The sequence below is a fragment of the Vidua macroura genome, chromosome 20, assembly GCF_024509145.1.
Source record: "Vidua macroura isolate BioBank_ID:100142 chromosome 20, ASM2450914v1, whole genome shotgun sequence".
Classification (NCBI taxonomy): Eukaryota; Metazoa; Chordata; class Aves; order Passeriformes; family Viduidae; genus Vidua; species Vidua macroura.
This window is the reverse complement of record NC_071590.1, coordinates 9818018-9839219: the sequence shown is the minus strand read 5'-3', so window position 1 is coordinate 9839219 and position 21202 is coordinate 9818018. Positions and strand designations below refer to the sequence as shown.

The following is a 21202-nucleotide window of genomic DNA, read 5'->3' as shown; positions in this document are numbered from 1 at the left end:
AGGGTAAGAGTAAAGACACAGTGCTGAGAGATCGAGAACAAAGCACTCTGTGCTGTCTGCCTTAGTTTATTCCATCCCCCCCTCCCCAAAAAAGAAAAAAAGTCAGACTTCAACTAATCAATGCAAAGAGACACAAGTTAACACACCAAAGTGTTGCTACATGGGCACACATGCACACAGGATCATAAGGCGGTGCCAATAATTCACATTCTGACATGGACAAACAACTATCGAGCTGTGACCACAGTCCTTCCTTTCCCCTAATCCTAATTGAAAATCCAGAGCCCTGCAACATCTATTGTGTTTTTTAATATCTCAGAAATAATTGCTAATCAAAGCCTCACGCGGCGGGGCCAGTAGGAAGTGGATCCATGTCCTCAACACAAAATTTTCATGTGAGCTGGAAGAGTGGGAAGATGCAGGGACACCTAATTTCCACCTTGCAATCCAGCTCCATCTGATGAAAAAGATTGCCCAGCAGTCAAAAATCAAAGTCACACTGTCCTGGGGAGAGCCGGAACGGTGACAGGTCCGAGCATGCCGGGAGAGCAGGCATGCAGGCAAGTGAAAATTTGGTCTCCACTAGGTGTGGAAAGTCAATGTTATTTGTTTTTAAAGTTATTTTAGCAAACATGTAGCTTTTGTTCTCTTATCAAGACTGATTGGACGCAGAGGGGTTCCACTATCTTATTAACCTTACCAAGTCTTTGCCATTTTATCTTATTTTAAAAAATTATTTCTGTTCATTAGTGCCAACTCCACCAGAAGAAATCCAGTTGGTTTCCCCCAGCCTGTGGTGGTTACAGCGGTGCATGATTTGTTCCCTTCTGACAGAGGAAAGAAATCTATACAGAAAGAAAATAATTTAGCAGCAACTCTTTATCACTAAAATATTTAACATCTAAAAGCATTTTTAAAGCTTACACAGTACACACATAATTAGCAGCTTGCCTCGCTAATTAGGTGACTCCTTGCTAATGAGGTAGCAATAAGCTGAGCAGCAGTCACAGAATGTGCAGACAAGGTCTTCCCTGGCAGTTTGCGAATTCTGTCAAAACAACCAGCAACACTTTTCCTTCCCGAACAGCTTTTTCCTCCCCCGAAGCCGCCGCAGCTCGGGATGTGCTGAACGCGGCGTTAACAGCCCCAGGCTGGGGTGTCCCTGCTCCATCCCTGCCCCAGCGCCATCCCAGCAGCGACACTTCTCAGCCCGGGGAGCTCCCGGCTCCGGGTGAGCCGGGCGGATCCGTGCAGCATCCCCGGCTGTGCCCGCAGAGGCTGGGCCAGATTTACAGCGTTCAGCCACCAACGCCTCTCATCCCGCCCTTGCCTCTGCCACAAGGGCAGCTCCCAGCCAGATTGTCCCCCAAAGGGAGGACAAAGCCTGGATGTTCAGGTGTCACCACACACTGGACAACGCACGAGACTCCGGGGCTGGAAACCAGAGAAACAGGACAGGTGACACATTGGAAGAGAAAGCTGAGGCTCACACAAACCACAGCTGCTGGTCCCTCTCATGCTGGGGTTCAGCCTTACAAGCTGCTCCTTGATTCCTGATCCAGTGCATGGACAGGGGGAAGGGGGCAAGGGAGCTGTCCAGGAATCCTCTCCCACCTCTGTCCAGTCCTTATTATCATTTAACGATACCACAACACAGCTCTGGAGCAAAGAGGCACTTCCAGGGAAAAGCAGTGTTTGTTGTCTGATCCAAACTGAAAACGCCGATAGAAAGACCAGAAAAGATGCCTCCAAAAATCAACCTTTCCCATGGTCTTGTTGTGCAAGTGCCTCCCTTGCTTCCAGAAAGGCTCCTTCACATCCCTAGCACAACAGCTTGACCCTTCCCAGTGCCCAGCCCCTGTCGTGTTGGAGGGAACCGTTACTGCATCGAGCAGGAGCTGCAGCTGCTGCGCTGAGAGGAGCAGTCCCAGAGAGCAGGAACAATTCTCATCAGTGCCTAAAAGCATCTCACACTCACAAGAGCTGATTTCCAGTCAATATCCAGTCTCTTGGAAATAATTGTGTTGAATAGAGAGACAGTTGATGGTGACAGTTGGTTGTTTCTTAGTGAAACAGATTTGGGAAAATTCAGATAAATTTTGTGTCTGGGGTTTAAAATAAATAAAGAAAATAGAGAGATGCAGGCCAGAACAGTAGGAGTGCAAGGGGGGAAAAAAGGCAGGCACGTGAGCTCTCAGGAAGAGCAGGGTTCCTTGCTGCCACTGACAGCTGCAATTTTAACAAGCTTTGTAGCATTTAACTCTCATACATGAATTTTTTGGCCAAGGCTGCAAATCTTATATTGCTATTTAGGCTGGAGATAATTCCAGGACCAAAGTGATCTTGAAATAACATGTTTTAAGATAGAAGTGCTGCCTCAACTGTGAAAGGTGCTGCTAACAGTAAAATTAGAGTGAACAAGGGCAGGAGCTGGACCATTTGTGCCTTCTACTGCCAATAGCATGTTTGTGTCAAGGTAACTGATTTCCATGGAGTGCCCAATACAGAATCAATAAAATCAACCTTCAGTGGTGTTGAACTTTGCATTGTGTAACGACAATAGCTCAAATTGAATTTTAATTCTTTTAATTATAATGGTGCTCAGAGGCCACATCACGAGAGGATTTGGTTCATCAAGGAAAAAGAAGCCACAACAGCAGCTGGCAAAAGATGTCAACATTAGATATTTGCACAAGCGTACAGAGGCATTCTGGGCTTTATCCTTCACAGAATAGCCAAAACCTAACTGTCTCTTGGCTAAAAAGCAAGGCTACACTTCCTTTTCCAGGGGTTCTTCACAAATAATAGCTGTTTTTATAAAGAAAAATAATATAAACCCTTAAACTCCATTTATACCATCCCTAAAAAAAAAATATAGACAAGGGAGGGGGGGAAGGAAAGGTTAAGGGATTAAACTTTGCAGATGCTTTGCACAGCCTGGCTAAAGCTCTGGAAAGACCATCTCAACCTTTGATCCCTTTGGGGAAAGAAGCAGTTATTTGAGCAGGCTTTTTAGGAACACATGCTGGGGACATCTGTGTCAGCAGACCCTAATCAAGGCAGACCCATAGCGCTGGAGCAATTTGTGTTCCAGGATTCAGACAAGAATATGAAATTCCTGATGGGATAACTAGCTACCTGTAGGGGCATGGATGAGTTTCCTGGATAGATTGTGAATGAGTGACAGTTTAATCCAGGTTTTTTCCATGTCTGTTTTTTACAGGTTTTTTTCCTTCTTTATATCTAGGAGTCTTTAAAAGTGATAGATGTCCAGGGCATTACCCAGAAGTTCACCAGCTTCAGGAAGAAAATTACTGTTTTGCTCTCTGTATTTCCATCTCCCCCCTCTCCCAACTTGAAGTAACTTTAACAGAATTTCTCTATGTTTGCACACAAGTGGTCCAACACAAGGTTAGAAATAAGAAAGAAGAGCATGGGGTTAAAAAAAAAAAAGTATAAAAAGCTCCACAGATGACCAAACACACCCTTAGTTTTCTTTCCCTTATTCCCCAAATTATCCACACAGCAAAAAATGGGAGCGGGCAGCCCAGTTGTTTCAATAGCACAGACTCACACAGGCCTGTGGCACGAGGATAAATTTTGCCCTGAATTAACAAGAGCAAGAGTAACTGGAGTCTCAGAGAGCACTGTCAATATTTGCTCCTCTTGTCATTGACAGAAAGCACAAATCCTGTGGCCTGAGCACATTTCCAAGCCTCTGAGCCAAGCAGGCACTGCTCAGGGTGTTAATGAGATCAGCACCCTCAGAGACCTGCCCAGGCACAGCCCCATGGGTGGGACCAGCTGGGTGAGCAGGGCAGCAAAATCCCACTGCTGTCATGGGAAGTGTCGTGGCTCAAGTGACACCAGGCAGTTGCAGCATCTATTCCGTGTTAGAGGTAAATGCTTCATGAGGACAGGTGTTCTCCTGAGAGCACCTCTGTGGTATGAGAAACATTTAGCATCTTGCTGGTTACAGCCTTACAGGAACCTTCATAAATGATCCTAAACCCTTGGAGATTGTCTTTTACTTCCCCTTGGCTCCTGCCTGAGACACTGGCACTGACAAGGAGTTCCCAGGACCTGTGCTTCCAAAAGCAGTCATGCTGATGGCATTTTCTGAGCTGTGTTCATTAGACTATGCCACTGGATTCTGAAAGTCTTTCCTTTCCTGGATGCACAGACAGCAGTATTTCCTTGGCACATTACTGAACTTCTCCTTCCTCCCCCTCTAGCAGGAAATACCTGTGGGAAACTCTTCTAGCAGGATGCAATGCCAGAGGCATGAGTTTAAGGTGGCCACGTCAATGAACAGGTGGCAGCCTGCTCCTCTGGCAGGGAAGTTCCTCCTGATTTACTAAATTCACACAGCAAACTCAGTGAACTGTGGCAACACTGCCAGTCCAGGCTGGGCCACCATTTCAGCTGCTCTGCTCAGCCTTTGCAGCAGGCTGGGATAGGAAAGAACCAGATTTCCTCTGTGCATCCCCTCACACCAACACCTGGAAGAAAGCTGAGCTGCTGCCTGCTCTGCATTTCCTGCATTTCTCAGGGCTTCAGGGGGCTGTCCCAGCCAGACAAGGAATCTGCAGTCTGGAGACCATCCCTGTACAGAAACGCCACTTGAACCCTGGATGAGCAGTCCCATTTCGTTAGAGCAATCCAGCTGCACCTAATTCAAACAGCAATGAGCTTGCTGTCTGCTTTCTTACATTACTTCTTCCTGAATCCTTCTGCTCCACTCTACATCAAGGGGGGAGAAAAAAAAAATAATTTCTTTCCTCCAGAGCTAATTCCCACACACTGCAATGAGAGAAATGCAATGTTCTGAGCAATAAGAGCTGGAAAGTGGAATTATTTTCTGCACCATTCAGATGGAAATGAAGCCTAGCCTCAATTCTGCCACCCACCTGGAGCCATGGTATGATCCTATAGATCTTTGGATCAATACTGCATCATAGCTACAAAACTAGAAGAGGGAAAAAGAAGAGGCACAAAATCAAGGAGTGTAAATTTTAACTAAATTAGTTCTGTAAGGGTTCCCCCCTTCACTGCCGCTCTTTGGAATAAAGTACAGCAGTCAGCCGGGGGACAGAGGGCGGCCAGAGCGTTTTGCTTCCTCTAAAGACAGCTGGTGTTTAATTCCGAGGGCCATTATCCCTCACCCCAAATAAATGCGCGAGATTATGTTGCATATTTTCTGTTTGGCTGTGTGTGGAGAGAACAAGAGAGAGCGATACACCCCGTATTATTTCTTAATGACTCACTAAATTGCAGCATCTCCGCGGGAGGAGTGGTTCGAGCCGCCTCCCTGGCTCCCATCCACCCAGGCACTTTGTTCCAGGCTACCAGATGAGTTTCTGCCCACACAGCAGAGAGATGAGGAACGACAGGGGGTTGTGTTTGTTTGCTTGTAATTTAGGGCTGCCTTACATCACAGCACGTGGCTGAACACGCTGAACATCGGCAGGGAGAGACGATGCTCAGCACAGCTTTCCCAACTGCCCGATTCCCTGGCTCTCCAGGGACAGCTCATTTGTGCCTGAGGGACTGTTATTTCACGGGCTCTGGGACACGGGCTCCAGGGAAGCACTGCTTCCACAGAAACCAGCTGAGCGATAAAAGGGAAGAAAATCTTGTTCCACGGATTTATTTTGAACTCGGAGGAGACTCTGGCTCCTACCCTACAGCTGGCCCAGACACGGAGAGCACTCTGCTGCAGAGGGCACACATCTAGGCACATTCCCAGAGGCCAGAGGACGAGGAACAAACCATCACAGCCATAAAAGCCCTTCACTTTTTACCAGGCAGAAACACAAGAGGCCAAACACAGCCTGATCTGAACACAGGAACACCACACTGCCACACCACCTCCTCTACATCCCAGCCTTAGAGAAGAAAGCAGGAATGCCTTATTTTTCCTGGGAGATGAACCACACGTGGGAGCCAAGGCAGCAGCTGTCCAAAGCACACACCAAGCAGGTCATACTGCAGCAGCCTGGCACAAGCACCCCTCACCCTGCTCCTCTTTTATTTCCTGGGTTATCACCCACAACTGGAGGCCCCATGGCAGTGAGTGTGAACAGGTTTGCCTGGCCCCTTCCTGCTGCCCACCCAGCCCCTGGCCCCTGCTCAAAGGCCCACGCCCAGGGTTTGGGCTGGTGCTTCAAAGAACAAGTTGTAGTGGCCTGGTGTTGTGTCCTAGTTCATATCTGGGACCAGTGTGGTGAACAGGGCTGTATTTATCACCTTCCAAATCACTGATGTCCTTCTGCAGGTTGCTTCTTTTTCTTGTTTAGTCAGGAGTTTTACAAGACCTGATCCTCTCCTTAAGTCCAAGCTCCTGAAGTCCACTGAATTCAGCTGCCTTTTCCCTTAAAAAACAAAAAGAAGTCCTTGGTATTCCTACTTGATGGGAAATGCCAAGAGATAAAGATCCTGACATCCACACTGCAATCTAAAAGAGCCCACAAATTGGGGTTTTTTTAGCTCTCAGTAATTCCTGAGTTATTCCATGGCTGTGAATGCCCACAGTTGCCAACAGTGTAACACTGAGCCCAAATCCTTCCCAGCTGCACCCAGGATGTTCCTGCAGTGATCAGCCCTGACCCCTCAGTGGGACACATGCAGGCAGACCCCTGTCCAAAACAAGGCACAGAAGTTCTTTCTCCTGGATTTCCTTCCAGGTTTCTAATCCAGGGCAATGTTTATAACCCTGAGTTTATTTCTGTTGTGTCCCCAAACACTTTAGCTAATAGAGATGAACCTTCTGGTACCAGTTTATCTTTTCTCCTTTATGCTAATATTTAATGCCTTCTTTCATCCACTTCAGTAATGAATCATCTGGTTTTGTATGATTAGGGTTATGAGCAGCTTGGTTCTTGTACAGTGGAACATTAGGGCAGGGATAGAGATGCCCATAGGTCAGAGATAAGGATTCATGAAAGAGGAGACTGGGCTGATTCAAGAGAAATGCATTTAAAAATGCATTAGTGAAGAGCAACAGAATGAAAATACTTGATGAATATTTTAAGTGGCCAAATATTAAAAGTGTGTATTCACAAAACCAAAGGCACTGGTTTTAATGTCCAACCAATCTGTAATTTGCATCACTGCTGGGATTTATCTGAATTTATCTGAATTTAGGGGATGAGTCTGTGAGGTGCTTCAGTTAGCTGGCATTGACCGACAGAAAAACCCAGACACATGCACAGGTTTCTTGAAGACTTCCCTGGGCACTCTGTCCCAAAGCTCTACAATCCCTTCCACGAGAATCTTTCTCCTGATACTCAATCTAAGCCTCTCTGGTGCAGGTTCAGCCATTTCCTGTCATCCTCTCTCCTCTCTGGAAGGAGAGACTGAGCCCCCTCACCACAACCTCATTTCAGGAAGCTGCAAAGAGCTGGAAGGGCCTCCTAAAACCTCCTTTGCTCCAGACTGGGCAGCCCCAGCTCCTTCAGACCTCCCCCTTGTGCTCCAGCCCCTCCACAAGGCTTCCTCCACCCACAGACAAGAGCAGCATCCTCATTACCAAAAGCATGCGAGGCTTCTGCCAGCTCAGAACACCTCACAAACACTTTTAATTAATTTTTCCAGCATGCAGGATGAGTAAACACACTATTGTTGATGCTGTCAGCTGTCTGATATAAGTCCCAGACCTCTTTCAGTTTCACTCAGAAATACTTTGACCTCTGTCAAAAACTCATTGACAATAAGGTCTCTCCAAGTAAATGTTTGCAGCAGCAACAAAGGAGGAGGTAATAGTCTGCCTGCTCTGCATACAGGAGGCACAATACTGCCTCGGATTTTTATGGTAATTTCTTCAGATACAGTATCAAGCTTTGGCGACTTTTTAACTGCTGAATTACAGTCCTATTTCTCCCAAGGAATCCTGAAATCTGTGTTCCAGGCAGGAAAAACTCATTTGGTAGATTTTGTACCATGCAAAACACCAAATATTTATTTATTTATGACCACTATGCACATAGGAAAGGGTGGCCAGCAGTCTGTGAAATTATTGTTTGCATCTAAATGTAGTTAGCACAGCTGAGGACTTAATACTTGGCTAATGCCTGTGATCCTTATTAACATAAATATTGTCCCAGTCAGGCGGGATGGAAGTCATACACAAGATAAGATCTTGTCTGTTGCTGGTGATATGATCTCAACACTAGTCAATTAAAACTGCTGGGGTATTTTGTAATCATTGTCATATCAAATTACTGCACCAATGCATACGTTAAGTAGGAAAAGTTATTACATTGCCACGTGGGGCGAGAGAAGGGCTAAAGGAATCCTGCAGTGCTGGTAGTTTATGGAGACATAAAAATTACAGTGGACAGTGTTATAGTTATTGCAAGGACCACTGTAATTGTATAATAATTCTGTTTACACTTGTCCATCCTATTTTTCTTGTAGAAAGTTATCTATGAAATGATTCTATGGGACTGTTCAAGGGACTAAGATATAAACCCTTGGAGATTGTTTTTCCTCACTCTCTCCAATGGCACTTTACAATGTGCTCTCCTTTGCAGAGCCTGACTTTGGGTAGTCAATATAACATATTCCTATAAGACTGTCAGTAGGATTGGTGGGGTAATTTGCAGAGGTTTTGTGGATCTGCAAATTGAGAATCAGCCCTTGGAGGATTAAGGTTTCAAATTTAATTTTACGCTAATTCTAGGCATTTTTAAAAAAAAACAACAAGCTTGGCTTTACTGCCTCATATACAAGGTTATTTACTTCTCCTTGGGCAGTTTTTATGGTTTGGGGAGGATCCCAAGCTAATGTAACAGTGGCCTGACTGCTCGGAGCTGCAGCAGCAAGGCCCTGGCTGACAATTCCACTGTGGAACTCACCTGGAGCAAAACCAGCCCCTGGTGTGGGGGTGCTGAGGCCCAATCCTGCTCCTCACTTGCAGGAGAACGTGAGAGAAGGCAAAAGGCATGAGAGTCACATGGAATGATCCCCTCCAAAAAGATCTGCCATTCCTGTCAATCAATTCCTTGGTTTTCTTATGCTGCTAGTATCAGTAGTTTATGTTTTCAATTGGAATTATCTCCTAGAAAACCCAGCTACTGTCAGGGCCCTGCTGGGAGAAACACTGCAAACACAAAGTTAGAGCAAGTTCTTGCCCCAAAAATCTCCACTCTGAAATCTCTGCAGTGTCAAGCACCATGACCATAAGCAGTACACAGACTATTGTTTTCTGAAATAAATTGCAGATTGTTATTTTATTTAAGAGGAGAAAAAAAAAATAAAATTGGACAGGACTTGTAGAAACGAGGAAGGTTTCACCTAGTGATAAAGGTAGTTATGCTCCAGTAATGAGGAGAAAGGGAACTTGCTATCAAGAATTAATGAGATCACAAAGAACAGGCAGGGGAAGTGAACGTTTTTAAAATGTCCCTGCTGAACACCAGGAATAATAGAGTGAGAAAAAATGGAGTAGATCCCTGTGGTAAAAACTATTAGAGGCGGCGAATTATAAAACTATTAACCAGAATGTAACTCCCAATTAAAAGATGATTTAACACTGGAATCTGATGGATGAATTTTGATTAAATGGAGAACTATTAGGAGCCCTGGGAAATGGACTTCTCCTGCCAGTTCTAAAAGTTAAAAGGCAGTTTGATATAAAAATTTATAAATTAAGGTTAATTACTTTAAATAACATGGCTGGAAGCAATAAAAAGAAATTTATAATATTCTCTGGAGTTTTAGGAAAATAATATAGATATCCACCTCTCAATGGAAAATCGAATTAGCATCCCCAAGTACAGGTTGACAAAGACAAAGGCAAAATAAACTGGCTGACAAAGGGGCTGAAGGACTCCTGGCCTTTGGTCTGCCAGGAAACTCTGTCCGGTGCCACAGTGACTCTGTTCCCAGGATTTTTTGTGTGGAGGAAATGCTCTTCTTCCCTTCAGCCTCTGAACGCCGTGCTGAGCACGCTGCAAATCAGAGGATGGATGCTGGAGATGTCCACAGGGGCAGGCTGATCCTCCTGCCCTTGAAGAAAGGTTTGGCTCTAGGAGCTGGCAGGGAAAAGTGAATATCAGGTAACCAGATCTGGGCTAGCAGTGGGAGGCAGTAGCCTAAAGCAAGGTCAAAGAGTCCTTCTCTTCAGGGCTCATCGTTGTTACTTACCAGCCTTTAAATACTGTGAGGGGGGATCCAGGCTAGGTGAGGAACGGGCTGGTCCCGGGAGCTGGTGTGGCTGATTCAGAAATGTGGGGCTGGAGAGTGAGCCCTGCCCGGCTCCCAGAGACCCCCGGTGTCTGCCCCAGCTCCCCGATGAAGGACAGGGAGCTCAGCTGGAGGGGGGTTGCGTTACATTACAGCTGTTCCTGTGGAACACCCTTTAATGTTTGGATAAGGGACTTAGTTCAGCTGGAATCTCCTTTATCCTTTCAAGTGGATCCCATGGAGGAGGTGGGGACTGAGGAGGAAAAGCATGTGCCCATGTCACTCCACATTAACTGCCTGGGCTGGATCGTTCCCCGAGGAAATGCAGCAGAAGAGGAGAAGGCTTCTCCTGTGACAGCCTCCTGGGGCTTTTACACAACCATTGCCAAAGGGGGTCATGGACGAGGCAGAAAGCCTGAAAGGTTTCCACAGATCCCAAGGGATTCCCTGAAAACTGGAATACAGAGATATTCTTCACTAATGGAAATGTCCCCTTGTCCCCTGCTCCACTCTGACCCAGCTGTCAGGGATGTTCCTCTAAGCATTGCAGCCAGGACAAGAGAGCATTCCCCAAATCCCCACAGGTGAGGTCACACCAGCTTCCCTCAGCCAGGATGCTGAGGAAGCTCCCTGCTCCTTTCCAGTGTCCACACCCTGTGTCCATGAAGATTCCCACAGGAAGCGTGGAGCGTGCTGCACGCTGGCTCCAGCTCCTGTTTTATGCCTGCCCAAAGGAAGGGGCAGATCTCTGCAGGCTGACTGGAGAGCCTGGAGCAGACCCCCATGTGCTGTGCCCCTCTCTCCATCAGCACCCAGCCCTGGGGAAGCTGAGCTGGAGGAAGCATCCCTGCACCCCATGTTGTGCTGCCCCTCCAAGGGGATGTGTGGCCCTGCCTGCTCGGAGCCTGGCTCCTTTCTGTGCCTCCTGAGTGGCTGTGGCTGTGTGCCCACCAAACTGTCCCTTCCCCAGCTCTGCTCTCCCACTGCCCAGCGTACCCGAGTCCCTCCATTTACAACCACACTGTTCCAGGCTCCTCCTGTCACCTTCCTCCCCCAGTGCCCCCCCAGAAGTAATTTTGTGCCCATCCGCTGGGATCTGAACCCAGAATACCCTCCCCAACACAGCACAACCCACCCCGCCCTCTGAGTCACCACTGTTCCACACCGTGATCAGAAACCTCTCTGCCGAGAGAGCAATTTTTTCTATTTTTGGTTCCTTTGAGTGTTGACCCTTGAAATTTCCAGCTCCTCCCCACCCCCTTCCCCACTCCCACTCTCAGAGTCACCCCGTGCCCCCCGTTCTTTGTCTTGCAGGCTGGCCTGCCCCAGCCAGGGCAGCACAGAGCTGCTCCTTTAAGGCTCAGTGCCTGTAAGTGATTACTCTTGGCTATCACTTTTTCTATATCAGACATGTCATGGTGAAGAATCTTCAACCTTGACTCTTACAGCTGCCCTAATTATAGGACATATTTTTGGTGCTGTGTCTTTATTCCTCTCCGTGCTGGCACTCTGACCCCGGTGCTTCCTCCGTCGCGCTTGTGTTAACAAGGTTGTCCATTCTCCAGTTTCCTCACTCTGATTTGTAACTGGAAATTACCATATCTGGCTTTCACTCACTGACAACCGTCACTTTAAATAGGCCTTTTAAAGTTAATACGATGTCCATTCTAAAGTGCAGTATTACTTTTCAGTGATGTTAAATGAGCAATTTAAGGAGCTGTAGGCTTTTCTTATAAGAAAAATTAAATTTTATCTGCCACTTAATTTATGTATAGGGCTAACCCTAAACAAATCTGTCATAAGCTGCTGCCACCCCTAAAAAAAAATAATAATACAAGAATAACTCTAGTTAATGGTAGTAAAATACTGAAGAAATATATGGATTATTCATAAAAACATGTCTAGCTCACACTTTTTAGAGCCTCAGGTACATGGTGCAGCAGGCATATGCTCCTTTTTGGGTCTCATCCAGTAGATTTAGTGGATCCATGGCCAACAGGGGCAATATCAGTGGCTGGGAAATGTTTGATCGGTCATATCAGTAAACAAAACAGTTCCCATTGTCTCTGGGAAGGACTAAGAAATATTTGTGCCAAGATGAACAGACTCCAGCTCCTGCTGGAGAGGGCTTTGTCCCATTCCTTCAGCTCCACAGACGATCAGTGCAGAACCTGACCAGCTTTTTGTCAAAAAGGCTTCACAGCCTGCTGAAAGGAAGGGGATAATGACTCCCTGCTGGAGCCAGGGGAGCAGAAGATCCGTGGTTATCCCTCACCCTGCCATGCCATGCTCCCTGCCCACGCTCTCCAGAGCAATGCCCGGGTGCCCCAACTCTTCTGAAAGTCTCTGATTCCACCCCTCTGCCTTCCACTCTGCCTGAAATCTCCCGCTTCTCACTGCGCTGTGAGAGAAACGTCCCTCCTGTTTGGCAAATGATTTGAGAGCAAACCTCCCTTCCTGGAGAAAACCCCTCTCTCCAGGCAGCCCAAGCAGCTCCAAGCTGCCTGAGATTTCAGTGTTCATGTGGGATCAACATGCTGGGCCTGATGTTTTTCCCTTGGCTTCTGAAAGGTCAGAATGGCAGTATATTGAATCTCTAAACACACTGATCACACAGCTCTGCTAGCTCACTAGAATCCATTAATATCCAAGATACTGGAAGCAAAAGGGAAAAAAACCCTTCCTCCATGAACTTAAATCAATTAGCTGGGACTAAAAAATGTAGATTCTTGTGGAAGAATAAAAAATGGAAAACACCAGTCCTCATTATCCTGTCCCTGAAGTGCCAGAGGGTAAAATTATCTTTCATGATGATGTTCTGCATTGATTAGTCAAACATGTAGGAAATCATATTAAAGATTTGACACCTGATGTGGGATCAGAAGAGCTGTGTGCTGCAACAGCACATGCAAATGTTATGGTATGTGCCTTGGCCAAAGGAAAGGAAGACAAGAGTGTGGAAAAAGAAAACTTGGAAAATTCCCAGTGGAAGAATCTCGTAGATTTTAATGCTCTGTTCAAGGAAAAAAAAAAAATCTCCTTCAATAGAAAGTCCTTCAAGAAGGTATATAATAATTTCCAGATCATTTCCTCTCTGCTGATTCCTAATTATCCTGTGGAACCCTGTGCCACAGAAGCTGACTAGATGCATTGAGCTTCAGCAGGAAGGGTAAATTCCAGCCAGCCATATGCAAATCTCAAAGAAACACACTACCAACGTTTGGTGCAGATTCACTAAAAATGCCCTGAAACAGGGGATGGATCAAGAGGTGGATTGAACAGACAAACCTCACCCAACTGCAGAGAAGCCACAGTGCCTTGCACCACCTGGGAAATCAGGAAGGGGGGAAAAAAGGAAAGAAAAAAAAAAAAACTTTTAGGACTTTTACTGCCACTACCATGGTGAGTGACCTGGCCTGACTCCAGACACAGCTCTGCTTCAAGGATCTGCTGCTTAATATTGGAGCCTTGGAAAGCACAGCCTGCCCAGAGTGGGTTTTCCAGTGGCTCTTTCCTGCTGGTGAGGATCCAATGTGCATCTCCATGATCAAAATGCTGACTGCCTTCAAAACCAGAAGAACCATTACAGGAAAACATTGTACAAAATCATTATAGGCTGTGCTCTTATCAGACACCCCTAATCAGCAGCTCTGGGATCTTCCAGCACTTCAGGGCTAATTTCTACGCCAGTGTTAAGTCAATTCCATGGCATGGATAACCCAAATGATTTGGCAGATTAGGTTGCAGGAAGCATGGCAAACATTACTCAGAGCATTTTTAAAACTGCTGTACAAAGTGCACTATAGTGAGAAAACAGAGCAATGCCTAATTAATATGCAAAAAAAAAAGCCCTATAGTTAAGCAGTTTTAACCCCTTCCTTACCATGATTCTTAGGAGGATGTGAACAGAACACAGCCAACCATGGAAGGTCTGTGCTGCCCTCAGCAAGGTTCTCACCCATGCATTCCCACTTCTCCCTGCTGTCCCATCAAAACTGATTTCTTTTCTTCCCTGGCTTTCCTTCCATCTCATCCTCTGTGTTTACACCCAGCAGTGACCAACCACAATTGCGTGTGCAGACGTGGGGCACGGGGCAGAGCAGATTTCAGGATGCTTTATGAGCCCACACAGCTGTATTCAGACTGGAATATTTGAACTCCAAACCAAGCAATTGAACTCACATACAAATTGCTGCTGACAGTGTAACTAAATAAAAGACCTACTTTTCTAATCCCTGAGGCCAGTACAAGAAACCGTGGTGAAGAAATGGGTATTTTTCATCCATCTGGCTGCAGTGACCATCATTAAATTTGAACATAAAGCTCAAAAGACCCATGTAGTGTCACCAAAAATCCTGGAGTGGACTGTCAGATGGTAATAAATCACTTGGAAATGACCTTACTGGTGAATCATAAACTGATTTCCAAGCAAAATTTTAATGAAAAGTCACTGAGTTCTTGGAGAGGGGAGGAAAGTTTTGAATTTTCCATTTCCTCCACTCTTTTCTCTCAGTAAAGAGCACCCCACCCCATCCCACCAACAAATTAATCAGGTTTGAGTTCCCAGTTTAAAATTTCCAGGGGAGCATCAGTCTGGTTTGTCTGTACTTACAGAGGGACAGAATGTCCTGTTGAAACCCCTGAGTTCCTGGTGATGTTTGTGTCACCCTGGAGCCCACAGTGTGAGAAAAGCAGGTGAAATCTACAGAGGAACACTTTATGGCCCAAAGTTACAGAGAACCACTGACAAGAAGCCAATACAGCTGATGCACTTGCCTGGGCTATTTAGACAAATGGACCACACAATATAGTCCCACTGGCAGCTCTGTGAGTAGTGGGGTAGCAGGAGGCAAGAGCAGTATCCATATATTCACAGGTACCTTTAATGTACACAAAAATATATAATCAGCATCAGCAGTCTTCATTAGAGTGCAACCAAGAATTATGGAGATCCTAACCTTGCAAGCCAAATAAATTATTGCCAGGGGATTATTATGTATTCTAACAATATCTAATGTACCTCTTTGTCTCTCATAAATTACAGGGCATCCTCTGGCTCCTAGAACACACTCTGTCTCATGCATAGCCACTACAGAGCCTTTTTTTCCCCCTAAACACACACAATAGGGTCTCTAATCAGCATGGGCTCGTATAGGGATTTTAATAGGCGAGAAAAACGTAATCACATGTTCAGTGGCCTGGTGTAACTGTTTCAATACCAAAGCAAATTGGGCAAAATTGAAATGTGCTGGTAAAGGGGAAGTTTGTTTGGAATGTGTGTGTGTGTCAATGTCCTCATTGGCATTAGCAATTTTGCTATTGTACAGATTGTCTCCACAAAGTGTCTCCATGCCGTGTAGGCTGTAGTGGAGTCTCCACGATTGACTTTCTGCCTTTCAGTCAAAAATTGCTAATAACACCTGCTCTGCACTGACTTCTCCAGCATGCACTCAACAGTGACTCATCAAACTCAGCTCACTCCAGCACCCACACAAAAAATATCCCTTGCATTCTGACACCTTCCACTCACGACCAATTGCAGATGACACCTGGCAAAGCCCTGGTGGCTGTGTGTGCATCAGCATGAGCTAAACATGCCCTCAGGTGATCTCAGAATTAGCAGAACTCCATGCATTTGTCCTTCTTTGATGAGCATTTTTGTCCTCATCCAGGCACTGGAATTGGCTGTCTATTGTTTTCCAGCAGATTTATCCAGACATTGGATACCCACTCCAAGACTGTGATAAACCAAAGGGCACCTTAGACTAAGAAAGCTCTGTACCCCAGAACCAGCTCTTTCATTGTCCATTTCTGCTGGGAGAGACGTGAAAAATACGTTTGGTTTTGCACTGCATTCAAACTGCAAACAAAGCCAAAATTACTTTTAAACATCCCATTCCATCTACAAGACCACAAGGACAATTGTTTTGCATTATTCTCTCAGTCCCTTGTGCTTCAGGTTCCTTTTACCACTCAGACTGTCACATATTCACACATTCACATCCACCTTTAATATGAAAAGTCCAAGAAGGATATTGTGTATAATCCTTCCTGGGCTGCATTTTTAATATATATTAACAAGGTGACGGGTACCCTGAGCAGACTGGTCAGGGAACGAAAACGAAGGCAAGAAATATTCTCAGGGTGTTATTGATTAACTGTTTTTCAGAACAGAGGGAATCATTTTTAACTGGTTTAAACTATGATGGACTCAAGTGGAAAATGCAAGCAGAGTTAGCAAGGAGTATAATTGACTGGGCATGGAACTAAGTAACCTCTCAGCACGCTGGAAGTGGTGGAGCGAGGGGGGTTACAGCTGGGGCTGCTCGGAACCCTGAAGCCCTTTCTTCCCAAAGTGAACTCTGCCAGCAGCCACAGACGACGACAACAAGTAAAGGGAGGGGAAAAAAAGGAAGGGGAAAAAAAAAAAAGGGTCCAGCCACTCAGTTACATGATCTAAATTCTAATCAAACATCATTTAAAGCATGTTTTATTTCAGCCTCTGGAGAGATAGTCCCTCCTGACTCCTCACCATGGCAACCGGTGTCTCATTTCAGAAGTGTCATGCCACATTATCATCTTGCCGGCTCACACACTCCTGCCTGACAAGTTCTCTCTGCCCCTTGTGACAACCGTTCCAGGCTTATGCTGTTTATTTTTGGTGTCAGGCTGGCCCTGGCAGATTGAAAGGCAACCTCAACCCCTTGAACAACAAGCACCACACCCCACTTGGCGATAAGAGATGATTTGAGAAGATATTTGCTTACATGTGTATAAGCAATTTGCCGCACGGCGCAGCCCCGCGTGCCTGCGCGAGCGCAAGCACGGGGATGTGCGTGCAAAGGGGAAGGCGACGGACAAGCGTGAGGCTTCCTGAGAAAGCAAACAATTCATTTCAGATCCCAGGCAGCAGCTCTCATCACCACGTCCTGTAATTCACACGGAACACGGGCCAAAGAGGCGTCCTAGGGACTGAGGCAGGGGTGCAAAGCCAGACATTGTCTCTGCAAAACGCCCGCGCTGCGTCACCGCGGAGCGCGGCGAGGGACCTGGCAAAGGCACTGCACGAAGGACTGGGACCAAACCTGGTAGGCATTGCCAAAGGAACATTCTAGAGAGACACCCTGGGCCAGATTCATCTCTGCCGAGCGCAGCTCTTCAAACCTCTGCAGCGATTTGTCTGAGCTGTCCTGGCAGAGATGGCCAGGCTGCGACTCCGACCTACAGAGCTGCAGGGAAAGACTAATTCCAAACGATGCTCCCTAAGACAGCACTGGACAGTGACCCCGGTAACAGTGGCCACACCGGGGCCACAGGGAGGACAGACATCAAGAGCAGGGCTCCTAATGACCTCTGGTAGTGATGAGTGTTTGGGACAAAGCTGGGATCAGCCATGCCTCAGGAGTTGTTCTCACCTCTACACAGGAAGGAGCCCACGATGGAAATGAACGTGGAGAAGGCCAGAAGAGGAATGGTCTGAAGCCTGGCACAGCACTGCAAAGCAAGGTGGAACAGCGTTTTTAAAATGGCTGTAAGAGTTTCCAAACTGAGACAGCCCAAAGCAGAGATTCTCCAGCACACACGCCTCGTTAGGGGTACCAACAAGCAGCACACACAATTTGTGGGCAGCATCTTGCCCCTACCAAAGCCCTCAGTGTTCACCCAGCATGTAACCCAAAGAGGAACGGCAGCTAGAGCAGGGGATAAAAATTCTCCTGAAAAAGTGAGACATGCTGACATCAAGTAACTCTACACAACAGTTGTGCTTTTAATTTAATCTACAGGCACATGTCCATGTGCTGCTCTGGTTTTAGGAAAGAGAACCAAGTGTGCTTTACCATGAAGTTTATGTGGGTCACAACACAAACAAAACTTGACCCAGTTATCTCAGAGAAAGAATCATAGACTGGGCAAAAACACACAATTAACTCAGAGGCAATCTTTGATCAAATAAAGAGCTAAATGCAAAACAGCTTTCATTAAAAACAAATAAACAAAGCAACATATTTGTTTAATTTTTAATCCATTTTTCTGGTAACTGTACCAGTGAAACACAGAGGCTTACAATAGCAAGGGATCTGTAAACAAAAGAGGATCACCCCAAGATACACTAATGGCATTTTACAGAGTTTGGAAGAGTAGAGCTTGTAGATTTTTAAAATCATAAAAGGAGAATTAACATTAATTACGGAGCAGCAATGAAATGCCAGAGTTGCATGTTCCATAAAAAGCTATAAAACCAGTAAATGCTACAGGAGGGTTTTCCAGACAAGAGAAAAGGAAGACAAGGGGAATATTCCACAATATCCTGACTTGGAAGGGACCCACAAGCATTGCCAAGTCCAACTCCTGGCCCTGCTGAGGACTGCTCCAAAAAAAAAAAAAAAAAAAAAAAAAAAAAAAGGGGTGTAAAAAGAGGATACCATCACTTCTTTGATGTTTATTTCTTGTTTAGCCTTCCCACGCACAGGGACTGAACAAGAAATACTGTGGGCCACTGAATATGGGAATTAGAGTGAGAGGAATCCCTTCTCTAGCCTGGTCTGTGCATTGCTGTAGCTGTTTTTAAATCACAGTGTACACGGCATGGCAGATACTGACAGACAGAGACTGGCTTTTCCAGGAAATAGATAGGGCTTCCCAGCTTTATCCTTCCAGAGCAGTGTTAAAAAAAAAATAATAGTAATAATAAAACCAACCCTGGACCAACATCACTGGTGAAAAATACAAAATGCAAATGAGTGTTGCTGCTGGGGGCTCTCCTCAGTTCAGAATTCCAGGTTTAGAGCAAGGCTATAATTTTGCAAACTAATAAGATGAAGTTGGTGGCGAAAGAAGGTGGTGGGGAGGACGGAAATGGAGCCTGACTTTGGGGAGAGGAGGAAGGAAAATGCTGATATTTACTTACTGCAGATGCAGTGCCTATAAAACCTTCCCCGGCAGCAGCCCGAGGTGCCAGGCAGACAACGACAGCAGCACGCTTGGATGAAGTTGTGTGTTGTTTTGTGAGAGGGGCAGCACTGAGATTAATAACAACCACTGCATTTTTCATGCAAGTTATGGGAACATCCAAAACTGAGCCTGGCACGATGAGTGCGGCACTGGTGCTGCTGCTACCTGAGTGTCTCACCCCTGGGCTGTTTGTTGGTTTTTTTCCAAAAGGGAATGGATTTCTGGGGTGCTGCCTGACCAACACCGCACGTGGCTGTTCCTGCCAGACAAAGGAACCCGCCTCACCAATAAAACCTCTGCAAAACTCCCCATGAGTGGGCAAGGGGCGCCTGTGGAGACGCGTTTTGTGCAGGACTCTGCCTGGCACAGCCACCAGGGATGGCAGAGCTGGCATTTCATTGCTGCTCCATAATCAGTGTTAATTCTCCTCTTATGATTTTTAAAAATCTACAAGCTCTACTCTTCCTGACTCTGTAAAATGCCATTAGTGTATCTTGGGACGATCCTGTTTTGTTTACAGAGCAGAGCTCCCGCCGTACCTCACAAACTCATTGCGGGGATCAGATCCCGGTGATGTCCCGCATCTTTCTCGCGTGTGGGAAGCGGGAGGTCAAAGCCCTGCAGTCCGGGACGGCGTGCGTTAATTGCTGTTTGTGTTTGTTTAATGAGGTGTGGAGCAGCCTCTAGTGGCGGCCGGCGGCCACTTCGGCCCAGCCGGGGATGGCGGCTGCTCGGCTGAGGGGATGGCGGCTGCTCTGCCCGGGGGCCTTCACCTTCCCCTCCTGCCCACAGAGCCGCCACTCTCCTGCCTTCCTGCCACCCCATAGGCCCTCCACCCTCCCCAAAGTCCCTCCACCTTCACCACAGACCCATCACCTTCCCCACAGACCCTCCATATTCCCCACAGACCCGTCACCTTCCTCACAGACCCTCCGCTTTCCCACCTCCACCTTCCCCACAGACCCATCACCTTCCCCACACACCCATCACCTTCCTCACATACCCTCCATCTTCCCCACAGACCCTCCACTTTCCTGCCTTCACTTTCCCCACAGACCCTCCACCTTCCCCACAGACCCATCATGTTCCCCACAGACCCTCCACCTTCCCCACAGACTCTCCGCTTTCCCGCCTTCACTTTCCCCACACACCCATCACCTTCCTCACACACCCTCCATCTTCCCCACAGATCCTCCATTTTCCCGCCTTCACTTTCCCCACAGAAACTCCACATTCCCCACACCTGTCCCCTTCCCACCTTTCTCACAGACCCTCCATTTTCCCTCCTTCTCCACGTCCCTGCTTTCCCCACGCACCCTCCATCTTTCCGCCTTCCCCACAGATGCTTCGGTTTCCCACAGCACTGTCCCCTTCCCGCCTTTCCCTCTGACTCTTCACTTTCCTGCCTTCCTCATTTTCCCACCTTCTCCATAGACCCATCGTCTTCCCACCCTCACCACAGACCTTCCACGTTTCCACCTTCCCCACGAACTCATCACCTTCTTACCTTCCCCACAGACTCTCCACTTTCCTGCCTTCCCCGCCATCCTCCCCGCACTGGAAAGTCCAACTCACCACATCTGCTGGTGGCTCTTCAACGTGCACTTACCTACTTCAGCAGTGCTTGGAGTTTTATTTCGTTAAGGGTGTGTGTGTGTGTGTCAGAAATCGCTCATGGAAACTTGTTGCAGAAATACAAACTTGCCCGGGCGGTGTTTGGGTTGAACTCTTGCTCGCTGCTTCCCCACCCAAGCCAGGTGCCCTCAAACCCTGGTTGGGTTTGTTGCCTTCCCCTGTCCCTGTGCTTCCCTCAGTTAAATTCACCTCAATAATCACTTTATCCTGAAGTTCTCTGCCATCACACTCTCTCCAAGCACAAGCAAGTGCATCCTTAGTCAGTGGCAAGAACCCATCAGCCACTTCCACGTTCTCACCCTTCACTTTTACTCCAGACTACACTTCCCCACTGTGTTATATCCAACCTTTCCTGCCACAGCAGAAGTTATATCTTTTGGCTTTTCCCTGGCCTGTGATTTGCATTAATTCCTCAGAAAGCTGCTGT

At 46.7% G+C, this 21202-nt stretch overlaps 2 long non-coding RNA genes across 3 annotated transcripts; both read right to left on the bottom strand.

The window, feature by feature from the left end:
* Positions 1-6284: 6284 nt before the first annotated feature.
* On the bottom strand, positions 6285-19861 carry LOC128817493 (uncharacterized). Of its 2 annotated transcripts, none has more exons than XR_008440206.1 (3): positions 19680-19861; positions 17604-17682; positions 6285-6374 (listed from the first exon to the last, which is right to left on the bottom strand). It is a non-coding gene; the product is annotated as an uncharacterized LOC128817493 (long non-coding RNA). The 2 variants fall into 2 exon arrangements; XR_008440205.1 differs by lacking the exon at positions 6285-6374 and adding an exon at positions 9274-10037.
* LOC128817494 (uncharacterized) lies at positions 16729-17343 on the bottom strand. Its single transcript, XR_008440207.1, has 3 exons — positions 17274-17343; positions 16956-17061; positions 16729-16863 (listed from the first exon to the last, which is right to left on the bottom strand). It is a non-coding gene; the product is annotated as an uncharacterized LOC128817494 (long non-coding RNA).
* Positions 19862-21202: the final 1341 nt, after the last annotated feature.